Raw genomic sequence first — 16,543 nt, 5'->3', positions numbered from 1 at the left:
CATTAATTGAACTGTTCTGTGTCACCTTGATCATTGAACGCATGTGTTTTGACAAAGGGGAAAGCTCAGGACGCCAGTATGACTGGGATAAATTGACATTCAGATGTTTACTTTACAGAATTTGTGGGAATGAGTGTAAAGAGAGAGAGAGAGAGAGAGAGAGAGAGAGAGAGAGATGTGCTTCTGATTGGATTGGAGGCAGTGCTGAAGAGGCACTGAAGAGAGAGAGAGAGAGAGAGAGAGAGGGAGAACGAGAGGGCACGAATGCAGTTTACACATTAGCCCAGCTGCCAGAAATTACAGCAAGCTCAATTCTGCCGGACTGGAACGGGGGGCGTGAAAACCGAAGGATGGCAAGGACGCAGAAAATGAAGAGAACCCACCATTGCATCCTCTTGGGAAATGATCTGTGGTGAATAAACAGAAACCGCAGAAGAGGCTGAGAGAGGGGGAACAGAGGAGGAGGAGGGGATAGAGAGAGAGAGAGAGAGAGAGAGAGAGAGAGAGAGAGCTTGCGTCCTCTGAGGTAGCGCCTGTGGAGTCTGTTCATGCCGCTGCGTGCATGTGTGTATGTGTGTGTGCGCATGTATGCTGACATGTTGATTTATAACCGCATGTGTAATTCACCAGGACTCCGATTAGCAAGTCGTTTTGCATTCATGCATATGCACGGCGAGTGATGCAGAGAGCCGCTCGGACACTTTAACTCGTCCTTTTTTTGCACAGTTATTGTATTAGTCTTCTTGGCATTCTTTAATCTGTCTTTCTCTCTCTGATAGCGCAGTAGACTTAACAGCATCACAGCTGAAGAAGAAGAAAAAGCTATGAGGTGAGTGTGTCTTGCTTTTCTTGTTCTTTTTTTCTCTGTGTGTTTGGGTTATAGGCATTGAGTTGACTGCAATCGTACCCCCCCCCCTCCCTCCCAGCCCCGTTATTTCCAGATCCTCCTTTTACTGTTGTCCATCAGCCATTTTATTCTCTTTCATCGTCTCCACCTACTCTTTCTTTCTCTCCATCTTTCATTCTTTCTCTCATCTGTCACGGTCCCCCCTCTTCTGCTCCCTCCATCGCTCCCCATCTGCCCATCCCTCAACAGCCATTAACAACTGTCTGTGTCACAGAAGCGCTCAACCTAAACCAACGCGCTCAGGTCAAACACATCCTTCACACATGCTTCACACAAACACACACACTTCTAGTGTATATGGTCACGGCAGTATATGCGTCTGCCGGTGAACCCTGCTTGTATTTCATGGGTCAGGCAGAGAGTGTGCAGATTGATGGTGATTGTGACAGCTTATCCACAATGCTGAGCTTTTGCTGGCTCTCAGTGTGTGTGTGTGTGTGTGTGTGTGTGAAGGTTATTTAAATTTAACACCTGAGAGCAAGGCTAGCATACTGTATATACACATACTTGGAAGCAAAGACAATCATCACAGGATCTCTTTAATAATCTCACTTGTATCTATTAGAGAGTAAAAAGACTAAATGGGGACACTTTCTTTCTTTTTTTTAGAGATATCCAACCTTACCAACCTTACATTTTCTCTGGAGCAGGGATGTCCTAACTCAGTCCTGGAGGGCTGGTTTCATGCATATTTTAGTTCTAATCCCAATTAAACACACCCGAACCAGCCAATCAAGCTCTCTCTAGGTATACTAGAAACTTCCAGGCAGGAGTGTTGAAGTTTTAAGCTAATCCATGCAGGACACCGGCCCTCCAGGACCGAGTTTGAACACCCCTGCTCTAGAGTTAAAACAACAACAAAATCATTTTATTTTGAAACAAGTTTCAATTTGTAGTCCATTTCTGTTTAGTTTTAGTTTGTTTTCCCTGCTGAAAAATCCAGCTTAAACCTGCCTTGGTCGGTTGGCTGTTTTTAGCTGGTTGATCAGCCTGGTTTTAGAGGGGTTTGGCCATTTCCAGGCTGGTCTTAGCTGGTCAGGCTGGAAAATGACCAGCTAAATCCAGCTAAAACTAACTTGACCAGCCTGGTTTAAGCTGGACATAGCTGGTTTTGGCTGGGCTCCCAGCTTGGCTAGACTGGTCTTAGCTGGTCATCTTCCAGGCTGACCAGCTGAGACCAGGCTGGAAATGGCTGGAAACCAGCCTGGAAATGGCCCAAACCCCTCTAAAACCAGCCTGGTCAACCAGCTAAAACCAGCCAATAAGCCTAGACTGGTTTAAGCTGTCTTTTTCAGTAGGGTTTAATGAATGGTTTTGTTAGTTTTATTTAGAAAAACATTTCGAGTTTTTAAATTGTAGCAATGTTGATGCCTCTCTAGCCATTGGGAAGAAGAAGGCAGAAAACCGACAAACATTAAACAATTTTAATAATGACAAAACAAGCAGCTACTTACGAAGACTGCCGGCAAACTAAACGCAAAACAAAACATGAAGTGTCCAGGCCAGGTCCTCTCTCGTCATCCTCTATCGTCACTTCTCCTGTGCTTCCGCTCCTCCGTGAGACTCGAGGCCGGTGCGCGAACAGGTGATGCTCATTATTACTTGTGACTGGCCTCGTTTAGTTCCCACAGCTCTCGGCCACGCCCCCCTTGTGACATATATATTTAGTTTCAGTTTTAGTTAACTGAACACGTCCAGTGTCGACCAGAGGAAAGTTTTGTTTTGGCTAACTCTTGTGAAAACCTCTTGGTTATGAAAATTAAATAAGAGTTTGGACAGCCGCTGAACACAACACTACACAAATTTACACAAATAAAAGTGAAAAATTAGGAAGAATTAAGACTAACTAAACATTAAAGATAATTTCTGTAAAAAAAAAAACTGACAAAAAGTCAAGACAAATAATTTTATGTTGCTTATTTTAAAATGTTAATGAGGTTTCAACTTTTTTAAAAGTTATACAAAGTTTAACGTATTATTTTTTGTCAATTTGATTAATGTAAGTTAAGATGACTCGAATAATTAATTATTTAGCTACATTTCTATCTACTTTACTTGAAAAGTAATATGATTATTACATAGTAATTTATCTAGTTAAATGAAGAAAATGTGTTTGTATAAGCGCCACCTACAGGTTATTCTATTAACAGCCGCAGGTCAACCTTTCTGTCACTGAACGAGTCCTTAGTAATTCTGAAAACTATTAATATTTTGGTTTATTATTATTTTTTATTTCAGTTATTTTTTCCTTTGTTCTAGTTTTTCATTGTTTGATTTTTATTTTTGACCTATAGTTTGTTTTCGTTTACTAAAAATAACTTGCATACCATTTTAATTATGCTTTCTGCATTAACCACTTTTTTAGATTACCATTAAGTCTTGAGCATAATTACAAGAGCAAATGCAAGTACAATTTCCTGTGAGTTCCAATAGTCTACAATAATATTAAGATCTCTTGACAATTTAAATACAAGTTCTACCTTTCCTAAACAACTGGGAAAGATGACAAAATATAAAGAAACATTGATGAGAAAGGCAGTATAAAGGAACCCGCTGACATGATTCGTAAATTGCCGTGAAATAGAGTTGCGTGATATCAGAGTGAAATACCGTTGTTGTCTTAACCTCTGTGTAACTTAGATGATGCAAAGAGTTGGATTTATCAGGGAAATCTTCAGAGTTGTAAATCCTTTTCAGAGGCACTATCTCAGACAGAGAGTATGACAAAGCAGACCCGAATTATGTTTCACTGTGCAAAAAGCGCAAGAAGTGCAAGAGGAAAAAAAAAACGAATCTCGTTTTCAACCTCTCACCTTCGGTTGGTTTCTTGGCACGTTGCTCTGACTTGCTCGCGGAAGCATTAGATCACACAGAGAAAAGTACAGAATGTGATCCTCAGTGCCCTTTGCTGAAGTCTTTGTTAATATGTGTTCCGAAGGTACCGAGTTTGATGTCTGCTAAGGGCTCAGACCTATTGATTTACCATGACAGCTTCGAAAATGGTGTAATAAGGCTTCGAGTAGGCAAAAAAAAGAATTGGTTTGGCTCCATGCACAATTCGATAATATTAAAAAAGCACCTTTATCTGAAACATGGCATGTGCGCTTCAAGGACAAATGCTCTGACGTGCACAAAATATAAAGTTTGTGTGAAATTTTAATTTACAGTGTTTATTTAGGTAATGCAGTGGTCTCAAATCCGTGGGCCGAAGACCAGAACCAGTTCGTAGATCAACTGGTACCAGGCCTAACAATTTTTTTTGTATGAATTATTTCTGTATTATTTACTATCTGAGTCTTTTATTTTGAAAAATGAGCGTATTCTCTTGGTTACATCTCGTTCTCTTGAACTGCAAAAATTAATCCACAAGCTATTAAAAACAGAAGTCTTTGGAAAGTTTTTTTTACGAAGGGGAAAAGACCTAGTGAAGGACCTACAAACTGGCAAGGAATAGTTTTGCAACCCATTTGTCAACAAATCAGGCCAATTCAGCATATCTGTGCAAGAAGAAGATCAAATATTGCAAATGACGACAGCTTTTGGGGATGTTCATAAATCACGTCTTATCTATCACATACAAGTTTGTTATTTCCATTGGAGGCTTGTGGCTCGCATAATGGGAGCGACATGCACAAGCTGTGCGAGGCGCTTGCGCCTTTCAGGCACACCCAGTTAAAAACATCTTTCAGAATGCCACGAGCGCACTGCGAGATAAGAACTGACCGAGTAGATTCATACTTTGTATGGAATATACACATTTTGGTAGATTAATTACTTCACACAAACACAGATCACCCAAACACTGCAGTGATTTTAAAATTTCTCCATAAGTAAAACTTGTATCAGAGTTACAGCGATGTTTTGTCAACCTCTGAGAAAATGGTTGATGGTCGCCTAGCAATCCACGCTGAACCAACACCCCCCTGAAATTCTGAAAATTTGTTTTCGAGCTTGGAGTGGTGGTCCTTCTCTGATGTTATTTTGATGGCTTCAGCCACAATATCCTTAACCAAGCTGCTTTTACCATTATTTTGCTACAAGTGAATGATGCGCAAAAAGCAAGCTTCACCCCTACTCAATATTCTGTTTCAATTGGAAGTACAAAAAATACTGAAGTAAAAGTCTGTGCTGTTTACTTAAAAGTTTTAACAGGATGTTGGTAACAACAAAAACCTATATAAAAATCAAAGCAAACAAAACTAATCAATAATTTAATTAAATGACAAAGAAAAAGTATTGAACACATGAAGAAAGGGAGGTGTAGAAAGGCATGGAAAGACCAGAGAGCAGCTGAAATCTCTGAGTTGTCATCACAACCACCACAGAATTTGTGTAAAAAAAATTCATTTCCCAGTACTGTGTTGTAACTGGAATGGCATCCACTACATGAAATACATGCTGGAATAGCTGGCGGTTCATTCTGCTGTGGCATCCTGTAATAAATAAGGGACTAAGCTGAAGGAAAATGAATGAAAGGCTCATTAACTTCCAGTTTACGCAGACCTTAAATGGTTTCCTTTACTAAAATACCAAGACGACACATTACAAAATGATAAAAAAGCACCATCTTTAAAAGTAATGCTTTATATTAGCACAACATACCAATAATCACGCCTTGTACATGTCCAACACAAATTATATTAGTTTCCACGAGCCAAAACAAATGAAATTTGACCTGAGAGCCAAAGCATAATGCGGTTTAATGGCTTAATGTGTTTACAGTGTGAAGCGCTCTACTTTAATGCCATGATGTAAAAAAGCATCAGCTTGCGATGTTCAAAAAGCACGGTTGATTGGTAGATTGACAGATTTAGACACATGGCAGCCACTTGACCGGCTTCCCCTCTTTCTTTTATTCCAGCTACTGCTAACAGGCTTACGTAACAGTCGAGCATAGAAGCAGCCAGTGTTTCGCTAATATCTACCGTGGAGCATTTTACATACGGTCGCTTGTAACACCACTTCACTCGGTGAAAATATAATCACAGTGATTGTTCCCTGCTCAAAGCATTTGCATTGGCTTCTCACTTCATCTAAAGGACAATTGCCTGTAATTACTTTTTAGAATTATTTATAATGGAAATTGTGCTTGAAGCTTGTGTGAGTTGGATAAGAGGAAAGATTGTGCTGAAATATTAGCTCAATAATGACAGGAAAATATGACTGCTGCAGGGAGAAGACTTGCGAAAGGTACACAGTGGGGGAAATAAGTATTGAAAATGTCATTGTTTTCTTTGCTGTAGACTTGAAATTTTCACAGGGTGTTGGTAAAAACAGATAAACAACATATAAAACAAAGAAAACAAAACTAATCAATAATGAAATTAAATGACAAAGGGAAAAGTATTGAACACATAAAGAAAGGGAGGTGTAGAAAGGCATGGAATGCCCAGACAGCAGCTGAAATCTTACAGTAGTTCTCAGAACCATCAAGATTTTTACACTCTGTTAAAGTCTTTTCACTCTGGTAAAGTTATTGATATGCTGGAATAGTTGGCGGTTCAATCCGCTATGGTATCCCCTGGTAAATAAGTTACTCAAATGAATGAATGAATGAATGAATTAAAAGGCTCAGCAACTTCTGGTTCACGCAGACTTTAAATGGTTTCGTTTACTAAAATACCAAGACGACACATTACAAAATGATGATTAAAGTTACACCATCTTCAAAAGTAATGCTTTATTTTAGCATATTAGCATTCATCACGCCCTGCACAAGTCCAACACAAATTATATACATTTCCCCGAGCCAAAACTAATCAAATTGGACCTGAGAGCCAAAGCGTGACGTGTTTCAATGTCTCAATGTGTTTACAGTTAATTTATAATAAAATAAAATGATGCAGGGAAAAAGTATTGAACACATTAAGAAAGGAAGGTGTAGAAAGGCATGGAAAGCCCAGACAGCAGCTGAAATCTCTCAGCCCCCGTTTACACTACACTACTTTGTTTTTGTTTTAAACTGCATAAGTTTTGCAAGGTAAAATGCCAGTCTGGATGCAAATCCACTTCATTCTAAAACGCTGTTTTAAAACTAAAACGTATTAGTGTAAACGGGGTCTTAGTAGTTCTCAGATCCATCAAGATTTATACACTCTGTCCATGAGAGGTGTCTTTAAACTGCCATCACCAAAAAAAAACTTTTATATAAAGTATTAAATACATTTTGGTATTCTGTTCAGTATTTTCTCCTTGTGTCATTCTATTGTTATTACACATAACTCATTTTTCAGACTTTTTTGTTTTGTTTGATTCTTATTGTTTGGGTTTTTCCCAAAATCTGGATCAATCTCATGTCATCAGCTCCTTTAGAAGTGTTATTCCCAGGATAAAAACAGGACTGTATACTTATCAATACTTATTTCCCCCACTGTAGGGAGGTGGAATGCCAGTGCAAGGACACCGTAGAGTTCAATGATGTGATAAAAGGAACGCAGAAAGCAAAAAGCGCAGTCTACACCACTGTATTACACCATTATGTCTTTTGCTGCTTTAATTATACGTTCCTAATTGTCTGTTCTTCCAGCTCCAGGCTGTCTTGTGCTCCGTAAAGGCCCATTTCTCCACCCCTGAGGCGTCTTACCACTCCTGCCTGCTGACAGCAAGTTCTTCTTCCATACATCCCCAGACACGCTCAGAATGCACCTACTTTCCTGCCAACGAAAGCCCGGTGACAAGAGCGCAGAGACTTAAAGATATCTGCCGAGGAAGTAGGGCTGAAAAGAAAGAACAAATCTCCTTGATTAGGATTTTCTTTTATATATATATATTGAAATCACTTGACGTTTACTACTCTGAAACCATCAAGTGCTTCAAGTTGGAAAGGAACCCCGAAGGGCCAAAGGAATAAGTGTCATCCAATCACACAAAGATCCTTTGATTTCATATTGCACGGCGAAGATCCTAAGCGATAGCATTCAACAGGAGATAATTGAACTTCCTGCCTGGCAGGCAGCTGAAAATGGAGAACTAGAGGTTCAAGTGGGATTTTTTTTTTCAGGGGTATCCTTCAAAGCACCCCACCACTCAGGATCAGATTCTGACCTTCTACCAATCATTTATTTTTTTCTGCTAGTATTTGTCCAGAAGGGACAAACAGCTTTTGGGATTGTTTTGTGTTAGATCTCAGCTATTACACTGATGTTCAACAGTTTTACAGTGCAGAAAGAGAGAGAAAAACGGATGAAACTGTGAACCTTGGATCGACAAGGGGCTAACAAAGAAAATTTACTGTTCAGATTCAGGTGACTTGAACGACAGAAGGAGAACAAGACCAAAGAAAGCGAGAAAGGGGAGGGAGGGGGCAGATGCCACAGATCATCATTAACTTCAACCTTTTGATAAGCTAAGCTTCTTTTTCCATTTTCATCTCCTTTTCATCTTGAAAATGAGATTTTTTGTTCTTCTTCTTCTTTCGGATGACCCTTAAGACTGTAAGGGGGAGATTGCAGTGACTGAAAAAGGGTGGAGGGAAAGAAGGGAGAATCTTTTTCCCCCCCTTTAGCTGAAACAGAATGTTCTGTTGCCTTCTCAGTTTTGCAGTTTTAGGTATTTATCTTGTCACTCCATCTCCGCTTTTATCCCCCTCTCCATGCCTCTGGGAGAGCAAAGGAGGGAATTGAGTTATTTCATCTCCGCTGGATTTTTTTTTGGATTCGCCTTCCCGTCTGATTTTTCTTCTGTACTCCTGCTCACCCCTAGCCAAAATGCAGTTGTATCTCCAGTCAAAATCAGGAACCTGATAGCATTCGGCAAACGGAGAGCCAGGCAACGAGAACAAGAGATGGAAATCTTCTAAAGCCTAACCTCCGATCTTAAGAAAACGTGAGATTTCCTCTCGCCCAGCACCACGACCCCCTTTCCGTCCCCCATCCAGTTTCAGAGGTGTCCTCGGATATTCCTTCCTCTTTTTTTTTCTTCCCCCGGAATTTGTCAGCATTCCCGACGGGACGCAGCCAGCTTGTATCCGTGCCAATCCTTTGATATTAGCTCCCGGTGTCGTCTGCTTCATTCTGTGAGTACCTCCAGCTTCTCTCCGTCTGTGTGTGCAGTCGTGTGTTTGACTTTGGCTCCATATGTTGTTCAATTCCCTGTGCAACTGTGCTTATCTATCGTCTGTTTATGTGTGTACGGCCGGGTGGGTGTTTAACTTGGATGCTTACGCTATGCTGAACGTAGAAGCGAGTCAAGGTTAATGGCAGAGGCTTCGGCGCCGGGCTACTCATGCAAAGAGTGTTTCCCGTAATACGCAAATATATGTTCTGCTGCAGACACAGTGTGTTTGTAGAGCGCTTTGCGTCGCATGTGTCACATTTCGGATGTGGTTTCAGAGTTTCTGGGCGCCTGTGTGCTAATGAATGGATCTAGACGCGTTAATTGGAGATACATTTCATGCTACGCCTCTTTAATAAAGTAGTCAAAAGTCACTCTAATGTATGCGTCTTTAAAGTTTTTATGCAGGGAGAGGTTCATAAGCTGTATTACGAGAGCTATTCATAATAAATGTGACTGACAACAGGCGCGAGAAATGATTGTGTGTTGTTGTTTTTTTCTGCTTTGCCCCCCAGATTGAACAGCTGTGGTCTCTGTCTCTGCCTTTTTTTCCCATCACTTGCTCAATCAGTGTCTAGACCTCACTTCTGGCTGGCCAATAATTGAAAATCTATATTGATATTCTGCTCGGGAAAACACAGAGCTGCGATAATACACTTTTATTTACAGTTAATCGAATGGAGTGTGAAATACATTAGGTTTGAGCATCCTTTTCAGTTAATTGTTTGAGCTTGAGGATGACTGGAAGGTTTTTTTTTTTTGGTGGTTGCCTTATGGTAATAAGCTTTTAGGAGATAAAAAATGATGCTGACATGCAGGATACCACCAACATGACAAACAAAACCCAAAAAGCTGGAGGTTTTGTGTGGTGGGCTTCGGTTTAGGGGGGATGTACATCTCGAATGACAAATGATATGTTGAGAAAGAACAATAATAATCATGTGGAGGTGTTCAAGAAATAGAGCTTGAGATGTGATTCATTTACCACCTACATTGTTCTTATCATTTCTAAAGCTTGGGGTTTAGTATTTCAGTGATGGATCCGCTTTGCAAATGTCTTGATTCTCATGTCCAGACTGTGGAATGGCACCTGTTGTCGACCTCCTGTTGAAAGTGTTTGGGTTGTTAAAGGTATTGCTAGTTTCGCAGTCAGATTGGGCTCTTTCCCAAAATGCCATGTGTTCCCGTCTGTAGTTCTGGCACTGGGCTGGTCAGCGGCTGCCTTACTGGTCAACATCTGTTTTGCTCTTAATGAAGGCAGGTCTAGGTTATATTGCTTTCAAACTGTATGTTGCTTTCAGATTTGGATATACTGTAGTAATCTGTGCTGTTCTGCCTATAGAAACTTGCTTTCATGATGTCTAATGGACATTTGATATATTGCATTTTGGTATATGAAAAGGTATAAGGAATACACTACCTGACAAACGTCTTGTCGTGGATCCCAGTTGTAAGAGCAACAAATAATAACTTGACTTCTAATTGATCATTCGGTGGCAAAAGGTAGATTGTTCTAATCAATCATCTGTTAACTGCATCTCAATCATCACAAATACTGCATAAAACCTATTGGGGCCCATAAGGACCTAAGATTCCCACAGAAATCAGTCAATTTTGGTGAAGGAAAAATCATGTTTTGGGGTTACATTCTGTATGAGGGTGTGCGGGAGATCTGCCGAGTGGATGGCAACATCAACAGCCTGAGGTATCAAGATATTTGTGCTGACCATTACATTACAAACCACAGGAGAGGGTGAATTCTTCAGCAGGATAGCGCTCCTTCTCATACTTTAGCCTCCACATCAAAGTTCCTGAAAGCCAAGGTTAAGGTACTCCAGGATTGGCCAACCCAGTCACCAGACATGAACATTATTGAGCATGTCTTGGGTAAGATGAAGTAAGAGGCAATGAAGATGAATTCAAAGAATCTCGATGAACTCTGGGAGTCCTGCAAGATTGCTTTCCTTGTCATTCCAGATGACTTTATTAATAAGTTATTTGAGTCATTGCAGAGATGTATGGATGCAGTCCTCCAAGATCATGAAATTTTACTCAATATTAGTTATTTTTCCACTGCATCGTGACTTTTTATTATATATTGTACATTATTTATGTTAAGTGACAAGACTTTTGTCTGAGTAAATAATTAGTTAAGTAATTAAATAAATAACTTAAAATCAAGACATTATCATATTTTATTTTGGTAAAACAAACGTAATCTAGAGGCCTTTGCTTTACATTTAAGCCACTTCTGATACCAAATGATCAACTAGAAGTCAAGTTATTATTAGTTTGATTTAATAAGTCAGTTATGTTTCAACTAAACTTAGGTTATACAAAGTTTAACCTAATATTTTTTGTTAGTTTGATTGTTGTGTGTTGAGATGACTGAAAAAATTCATTTGATTCAACTAAAAAATGTAAGGCAGCAATCATTTTTTCCATTTTAGGGGTTAAGAAGTAGATGACAAAAACTATATAAAACGTTTTTAAAACTGATATCGAGCTGTCAAATATGAAAGAGGAAGCATTTCGTAGTCACAAAAACAGCAAGGAATCAGGATTATATACTGTATATATATATATATATATATATATATATATATATATATATATATATATATATATATATATATATATATATATATATATATATATATATAATCTGAGATAAATTATTTGTTTTTGTACACTCAAAAATATTTTGCTGCTTGTTTAAACTACTTAAAATAAGCTGAATAAACACTGTTCTTGAGTTTTTGTTTTGGGGACAACTTAATTGTTTTATGTTCAATCCACTTCAATTTTTAAAAACAATAATTTTTACTGAATCAGTTTGAGTTGGGAAAATACGAAGCAATTGTGTGGAACCAATTCTCACAGTAGCTATTAAAACAATGTAAAATATTATTCAAGCTAAAACAATTTTTGAATGTTATGTTATTATTTTAACAAGTTATTTAAATATTTTATTATTAATATATTCACTATAAAATGTTAGGTTTCCCAATTTCTGCATGTTTTCCAAACAAAAATGATTGTTTACTTAATTAATTTTATTTTGTTACTAACTGAAGTAAATTGAAGTAAAAACATAAAACAATTAAGTTGTCTCAAAAAAGTCTCAAGAATTGCGTTGATTCAGTTCATTTTAAATAAGTAGTTTGAACAAGCAGCAAAAGTATTATTTTTGGAGTGTAAGCACAACGCCAGCTGTTTCCTTTTATTAGATGTCATAGAAATTAAAATTTTTAGTCTGTAAGTTGGGGTGTTTGATATTTGGCTTAAAGTGGCAACCCTGAGCTTAAAATAATTTAAAAACTGCATAAAAGCATTGTAAAAAAGCAGTCTAATCCCCTTTTGAAAGAACACAGTGACTTCTAAACACTTAAACTGTCTAAAACAAGGAAGTCTGAAGGCTTCTGTGACGCACGAGCACAACATGAATGAGAGAATGGAGACTGAATTTAAAGAGGCTGGACATACAGTAGTGAGCATTGAGTCTGTGTGCACACGGCTTGCCTGTGAGAGATCCAGCAAATGCTTGCATTCATATAAAGAGTACACTCTGTGAGAACATTTTACTATTTGAATTTACAGAGTTTGATAGTAGTGAATTTACTATGAATATAACATCCAACATACAATTTAATAAATCAAAGGCGAATGCCAAATGTTAGATTTTACTAGTTTAAAATGCTTATTTGCATGCGATCAGAGTGCAAGCACAAGTGTCTAACACAATTATGTAATTTTCAGCGTCTAAATAATAAATATTTTTATTCTGGCAACATTTGCATAAACATTGGCATAAATTTAACACCTGAGTTGAGTGTATTGTTATAATCCTATTATCAAGGCTTCATTAGGTTTGCTGTTTCAATGACAGAAATACATTTGTATATATATATATTTATATATACCAGACATTCTGAAGCACAGTATGAAAATTTAAGAGATTTTAAAAGAAACACTAATCAAGATTAGAGATCCTCATTCAGATCCTCTCAGATATTGGTGTAAATCTGGCAGCTGATGGTAGTTTCAATAATTATCTGTTAAACCACAGTCTAACCTTCCAGTTTTCACTGTTTTTGCAAGATATTGAGCCATTCTCAAGTGACTGAAACATTGTGTCAAGAAGTTGGTAGTTCTAAATCTGTGATTTCAAGAATATTGCATCATTACAATGTCACAAACTCATTGAAGTCTGCATGATCATCCACAAAAGACAAATGCATGATAACGTGGAATGTCCCAATAGACAATCGATTCAACTTTTCTAACTCTTGGAATGGCTTAAAAATCTCTCTTGATGTTTAAAGTCTCTGTAAATTCCCAAATTGTTGTTATTTAGCTTGCTAGTGTACATTCCCAGCAAGCACATAACGTCATAATACGTTAATATAAGGTTAGATTTAGGTTGTGACGTCATGGGAATAAAATTCAATGTCTAGCCAGTATCTGAGGACAACTTTATTTTGACGTCCAATAATGAAGTCAAATGATGTTGATATTTGATTGATTTTAGGTTGGATTGGAAAGTGACACCAACGTCGTATTGATGTCAAATACTGACATATATTCGTCAGGTATGGCAACCAAAATCCAACGTCAGATAGACGTAATGTCCACACAATGTGCAGGTGTACCATCATTATACGTTGATATTTAGTTGATTTTAGGTTGACCGTTGGACAACCCTTTTTTTTTATTTATTTCCAAACAAGATGGAATTTCCCCACGGCATTGGGATACAATGTCAATCTGACGACATGTTGACATCCTGTGCCTGCTGGCTTGTTATTTTTTAGGTAACCATTATTAATCTGTGCAAGTTAATCCACTTCAATCAAAGTTTGACCATGTGCTTCTGCGATTGGAGTGGTGGATCTGGAGTTTGAAGGAGTTTTACTGTTTTACCGTTAGTTTGCAACAAGGGAAGTACATCAACATACTCAAATAAAAGTCTCTGCAACTTCTGTTTCAACCAGATTTTAAGAGAAATTAAAAGATTATCTGATCTGCAGATAAAATTCAAAAGGCTAAATTTAAACCTTGTTGTGTGGAGCATGTTGTGTACAGAGAACTGGTCCAAAGTGATGAAAACTATTTTAATTCATTTGAGTTTGATCATAAACCTAATGTTAAGGCCCCAGTATACTTCATCGTTTTTCATTTAAGGGCGAAGTTCAAAAAGTCTGAGTGATGGTTTACTGTTTTCCGAACATACCCTAACATCCATGAGTTTTAAATGTGTCACACTGCTTGAATGTACTGCTAAACACAACAAAAATAACAGCCGAGAAAGAAGAGTTCTTAAACATCTGGCAAACAGCCTTTCCTATGAGAATCACCACTGCAGTGCGCCACATTGCTTTCTATTTGACTTGGTCAAACACTCAATGGAATAATGTTTAGAATTTTATCAGATGTGGCATGATGCAGTTGTACTGTTCATATACCAGAATACGATGCACATCAAAGAAGGTGAAGTTTCAAAACACACTCTTTGATTGCCTAATCACCATAGACCAATGGTAGCTTAGAGGTGTTTGGTAGGCAAAATGAACTCCTACACGATGTAAGCTTTTGTGAGCTTTCTTGAACAGTCAAAGGTAACTCAAAAAGAGATTTGATTAGGTGAAATTTTGTTTGAATTATACTAGGGACTTCAGAAGTCAAACTAGGGTTGGACTAAACCCAAGGTGTGTAAAGAAGTCAGTGAAAGATGGATGATTATGTGTTTAATTTCTGTGACTTTTTAGCCTTGTAGAGCTCTTTGGTCAGGTATTCTGGTATTGTTGGAAAAGCGTTCAACTGACTCAGAGACATTTGTTTTTTCTGCTGCCTGTCCTCGCCTCATCTTTCAGATTCGTCATTTGCTTTTGCAGACCCCATTCCCTCTATTCTTCAAGCCTTTTTTTTCCATCTGCCTGTTTTTCCAGTCCCTGTAGAATTTAACATTGCAATTGGGAGGGCTTAAGGATCTCTCTTGATTTTTAAAGTCTGTGCAAATTCCAACATTTTTCATATTATTTTGCTAGTGTACATTCCCAGCAGGCACCCAACATCATAAGACAATAGTATTAGGTTTGATTCAGATCATGACGTCCATTTACAATGTCAAATGACGTTGATATTTGGTTGATTTTAGGTTGTGTTGGAAAGTAACCAAAATCTAACGTCGAGTCAACATCTTAAACCAACATCATATTAACGTCAACTACTGGTATTTTTTCATCTGGTATGATAACCAAAATCCAACGTCTAAAAGTCATCATAGTGGTAACGTACACATAGTCTAGCTGTAACATCATTAGGCGTTGATATTTGGTTGATTTTTGGTTGTGTTGGAAAGTGACAAAAATCCAACGTCAAGCCAACATCTTAAACCAACGTCAAATTGACATCAAATACTGACATTATTTTATCAGGTATGACAAACAAAATCCACTGTTTGATAAACGTCATAGTGGTAACATCCACACAATTTCAAGCTGTAACATCATTATACGTTGATATTTGGTTGATTTTAGGTCAACCCAAGCTCATTCTGAAAACGTAGCCCCGCCAACGTTTCTGGAGACCGCGATTTACGTGGCTGGAGGTACGTATGGCCGCGTTTATTTTTTTCGAGCGAACGCTGCGGGGCGGTGTGGCGCCGCTCCTCCTCTTCACGCTCGCCGGCCAACAGCTCGCCTCCGAGTGTAGGGCTTTCCCGATGCAACCAGTTTGTCCGCTTAGCTCACAGCGTTGTATCGGCGGAGCGGAGGCCCCAGAGGAGGAGCCGGCCGCGGGGACGATGATCGTGATCGAGTCTGGGGAACAGCGGTTCCAGAAATCAGGTAAGATGAAAAACAGAATCCGAAAAATAAGGGCGAGAACGCGGCGGGATCCGAAAACGCGGTCGAAATCGAAGACGAGGGCTTTTGCTTTTTTTTTTTTTCTTGACGGCTTTTGCAAACCGTCGCTCGGGTTTAGGGAAGGAGGAGGAAGAGGAGGGCGACGGGTTGGCTTTTCGCGCGAGAACGGCGCGGGTGCGAACGGCGCGCTCCCGAGAGGTGCCCGAGACGCAAAAAAGCGCGCACAGCTGCCTCTCGCGGATCCGCAAAAACAAAAACCGCTCAAATACGTACCTCCCGGGACGTATCTCGTGGTCCGCAGAAATGTCCGTGGGGCTACGTTTGCACAATGAGCCCGGGTTGTTTTAGGTTGTGTTGCAAAGTGGCCAAAATCCAACGTCGAGCCAACATCTAAACCCAACGTCATAGTGACATCATATACTGACATTCATTCGTCAGGTATGGCAACCAAAATCTAACGTCTGATAGACGTCATAGTGGTAACGTCCACACAACGTCAAGCTGCAACGTCATTAGACGTTGATATTTGGTTGATTTTAGGTTGAACATTGGACATTGGACATTGATGTCAGCCTGACGTTGGGTCCTGACACTAACTTGATTTTTAATTTACAAACAAAATGTAACATCCCACTGGTGTTGGGTCATATTTATGACCTATGCCTGCTGGGTTGTTATTTTTAGGTAACATTTAATCTGTGCAGCTTATTTCACTTAA

At 38.9% G+C, this 16,543-nt stretch overlaps 1 protein-coding gene across 6 annotated transcripts in view; it reads left to right on the top strand.

Moving 5' to 3' along the window:
• The first annotated feature begins 200 nt into the window (after positions 1-200).
• si:ch211-264f5.8 overlaps positions 201-16,543 on the top strand; it is a 198,374-nt gene continuing 182,031 nt past the window's right edge. For 4 of the 6 annotated variants that reach the window (XM_021468266.3, XM_017352396.4, XM_073931447.1 and 1 more), the window contains exons 1-3: positions 201-526; positions 780-829; positions 7,434-8,921. The gene's annotated coding sequence lies outside the window, so the exon portion shown is untranslated. The remainder of the gene's footprint in view (positions 527-779; positions 830-7,433; positions 8,922-16,543) is intronic. The other 2 variants (XM_073931445.1, XM_073931444.1) reach the window with 1 other exon arrangement.

This window comes from Danio rerio, chromosome 19 (assembly GCF_049306965.1).
Source record: "Danio rerio strain Tuebingen ecotype United States chromosome 19, GRCz12tu, whole genome shotgun sequence".
Lineage (NCBI taxonomy): Eukaryota > Metazoa > Chordata > Actinopteri > Cypriniformes > Danionidae > Danio > Danio rerio.
This window is presented reverse-complemented; position numbering and strand designations above follow the sequence as displayed.